We start from the raw sequence: 4,167 nt of genomic DNA, 5'->3' as shown, positions 1-4,167 counted from the left end.
TGAACAGGACTCCAGTCCATCACAAAGTACACATACATACACATGTACACATTCATACACACCTGCACACACCAGTCTAATCTATGATTTTTAATCTGCCAAACATCACTTACAGTACAGTACATGAGAGAAAAGGCCATATGGAAGTGGGAGAACACGGAAACTCTGCAAAAGCAATGAATCAGCAGAGATCAAAACAGGCCTCTGAAAATTCCAACAGCAAAAATTACTAGCAACAGTGTCTTACCGTAAAAAAGAGCAGATCAATGGTGGTTTTATTTATAGGTAACAGAAATATGATTAGAAAGCACTATAATTGGAATCACAACATGGACAAGGGTTGATTGATCAAGAACATTTTTTAATAAGGGGAAAATTGGAACAAAGAATTAATAATGATGCTTGCAATTTTATAAACGTTTTCTGGGTTTAAAATATTTTCCTTTGAGACTTAATCATGCTTACTGATACTTTGGAAAATGTAGAATTTAGTTTCACTATTTTTTTGCTTGCATTTCTGATTCTAAACAGTGTATTTAATGTACAAACTTGCTCTTCATCAACAAAATGAACTACAATACAATAGTGTTGCCTTATTCTATTACAGAACCCCAGATTGAAACTGCATTAATTGAGGAGGTTGTTGACTGCACTACTGACTACATCAACTTCTGTATGGACATTGTAGTTCCAGTAAGAACAGTACGCTGCTATGCTAACAACAAGCCATGGATTACAAGTGACATCAAGGGCCTTTTGAACCAGAAAAAAAGGGCTTTTAAAGATGGTGATCAGCATGAGCTTAAGCGTGTGTAGAAGGAACTCCGAGTTCAGCTCAGGGTGGCGAAGGAGCAGTACAGGAGAAAGCTGCAGCAGAAGTTGCAGAATAACAGCATGAAGGAAGTGTGGGATGGGATGAAGATCATCACTGGCTGCAGCTCGAAGCGGGGTGCCACCATCGAGAGAGATGTGGAGAGAGCAATCCAGATGAACAACTTTTTTAACAGGTTTGATCACCCTAACCCACTCTCACCTCAGAGTACTGCACCTTCCACCCATCCTTCTGCTGATACCAGCATAGGAGAGAGTTTACCCCAACCCACAATTACAGCAGCCCAGGTAAGCAGAGAGCTGAGGAGACTTTGTGCCAGCAAAGCAGCGCGTCCAGATGGAGTGTCGCCACGTCTGCTGAAGGCCTGTGCATTGGAGCTGGGGAGTCCTCTACAGCGCATCTTCAACCTGAGCCTGGAACAGGGGAGAGTCCAGAGGCTTTGGAAAACATCTTGCATCACCCCAGTCATAAAGGTATCACATCCTAGTGAGCTGAATGACTTCCAGCCTGTCGCTCTGACGTCGCATGTGATGAAGACCATGGAGCAGCTGCTGCTTCACCACCTGAGGCTACAGGTCCGTCATGCCCTCGACCCTCTGCAGTTCGCATACCAGGAGAAGGTGGGAGCGGAGGATGCCATCATCTACATGCTACACCGATCCATCTCCCACTTGGACAGAGGCAGTGGTGCTGTAAGAATTATGTTTCTGGACTTCTCTAGCGCCTTCAACATCATCCAACTTCTGCTCCTTAGGGACAAGCTGACAGAGATGGGAGTAGATTCATACCTGGTGGCATGGATCGTGGACTATCTTAAAGACAGACCTCAGTATGTGCGTCTCGGGAACTGCAGGTTTGACATTGTGGTCAGCAACACAGGAGTGCTGCAGGGGACTGTACTTTCTCTGGTCCTGTTCAGCCTATATACATCGGACTTCCAATACTACTTGGACTCCTGCCACATGCAAAAGTTCGCTGATGACACTGCTATCGTGGGCCGCATCAGGAGTGGGCAGGAGGAGGAGTACAAGGACTTTGTTAAATGGTGTGACTCAAACCACCTACACCTGACACCAGCAAAACTATGGAGCTGGTGGTGGATTTTAGGAGGACCAGGCCCCTCATGGACCCCGTGATCATCAGAGGTGACTGTGTGCAGAGGGTGCAAACCTATAAATACCTGGGAGTGCAGCTGGATGATAAATTGGACTGGACTGCCAATATTGATGCTCTGTGTAAGAAAGGACAGAGCAGACTATACTTCCTTAGAAGACTGGCGTCTTTCAACATCTGCAATAAGATGCTACAGATGTTCTATCAGACGGTTGTGGTGAGCGCCCTCTTCTACGCGTTGGTGTACTGGGGAGGCAGCATAAAGAAGAGGGACGCCTCACGCCTGGACAAACTGGTGAGGAAGGCAGGCTGTATTGTAGGCATGGAGCTGGACAGTTTGACATCTGTAGCAGAGCGACAGGCACTGAGCAGGCTCCTGTCAATCATGGAGAATCCACTACATCCACTAAACAGTGTCATCTCCAGACAGAGGAGCAGCTTCAGCGACAGGCTGCTGTCACTTTCCTGCTCCACTGACAGACTGAGGAGATTGTTCCTCCCCCACACTATGCGACTCTTCAATTCCACCGGGGGGGGGGGGTAAACATTAACATTATTCAAAGTTATTGTCTGTCTGTATACCTGCATTGTTATCACACTTTAATTTAATATTGTTTTTTATCAGTATGCTGCTGCTGGAGTATGTGAATTTCCCCTTGGGATTAAGTATCTATCTATCTATCTATCTATCTATCTATCTATCTATCTATCTATCTATCTATCTATCTATCTATCTATCTATCTATCTATCTATCTATCTATCTATCTATCTATCTATCTATCTATCTATCTATCTATCTATCTATCTATCTATCTATCTAATAAGCATATTGGGTATAGTTATCCACTAAAGAGAAGTGTCTTCAGAGGCATTTTTTCAAAGGGCGAGGAACTCCACAGAAGGGCTGAAGGTGGGAAGCTTGCTCCACCAGTGAATCTGTTATCAGTTATTACTGCTAAAAATGCTACATTTGTTTAAATTAAATTACCCTATCTGTAGCTTTGTGGGATTCATCTTTGATGGTTGTTATTTACAGTATTCCTCTCTTGGGAAGACAGCCTGAGCGTTTGTGTGTTTGAAAACATTGCTTCAAAGTTAGGTACACTTTTGAAATCACTTTGCAGATAAATGTGGCATTTCCAATGCTGTAAAGAAAAAAAAAGACAGGAAATGTCCAAGAGTTGCAATGATATCAGCTAAATGCAACGAAGTGTGACATTGAACATATCATGTTTTAGAAGGTTGCTCAGATATACAGTATTAAAGCTTTAGATGTAAAATGGTAACATTCATGAAGACACTTCTCTGGGACATGCCATAATGTCTGATGAGGGTCTAATTAAGTTTATATGAGCAGGATTTGGTGAATGAATTGTACTTCTCTGTCAATTGTTCGTTCAGGAAAGGGCATAACGTTTTCAATATTTTGTCGGGTTTTCCACTTCTTAAAGAGTGCAGCTGAGGTCAGCATTTCTGACAGTTGCACTTATGATTAGATGTTCTACTCCTTAATTATTGTAACCTCAAACTGTTAACTCTTCCCATTAAACTTGTTATTTGCAGGTTAGTTTCAGAGTATTGTTTGCCCTATTACCTGAGCTGAATTTCATGAAATCTTTCTTTCTGGAACAGGCAAATCCTGATCCTGTTCCAAAAAGCAGGTTTAGCTACTGATCCACTTCTTTGGTCACGAATCATGTAATTCTCACTTAATCCATTTCAGAAATACAAATTTGGCTTAATCCAAGTTTTCTGAAACGGAATTAATACCATTTCAGTGAATCCCAATTTACTTTTACTGGATTTTACACTAATCTTGCCTTTTTAATAGACGTTATGTTTCTCTCTCTCTCTCTCGGTGGATATCTTCTGAAACCTGTATCTCCAATGAATAGGAGATATGGCTCTCTAAGACTTTAACTTTGTTTGCGTATTGAGCTTTGTCACACAGTTGTTTGATTTCTGGTTTTGACCCCACTTGTTCTTTGATTTAAGATTTTACCTCTCAGCCTTTTACTTTTTTATGTTGTGGCTGGCCAATTAAATTTGTTCGCTTTTATTCTTTTACTTTGAGAGTGTTTTTTTCTACTTGAAGTAAAGTCATCCCCTAACTCTTAAATACACTGCCTCAGACACTTCATTAACTAATGCATATACAGCAGTACAATGAAGCAAAGAAACATGGAATAGTTGAATGGCATCATTAACACCTGAGTCAAAC

This window comes from Erpetoichthys calabaricus, chromosome 1, assembly GCF_900747795.2.
Source record: "Erpetoichthys calabaricus chromosome 1, fErpCal1.3, whole genome shotgun sequence".
Lineage (NCBI taxonomy): Eukaryota > Metazoa > Chordata > Cladistia > Polypteriformes > Polypteridae > Erpetoichthys > Erpetoichthys calabaricus.
Note: the sequence above shows the minus strand (reverse complement) of the source record.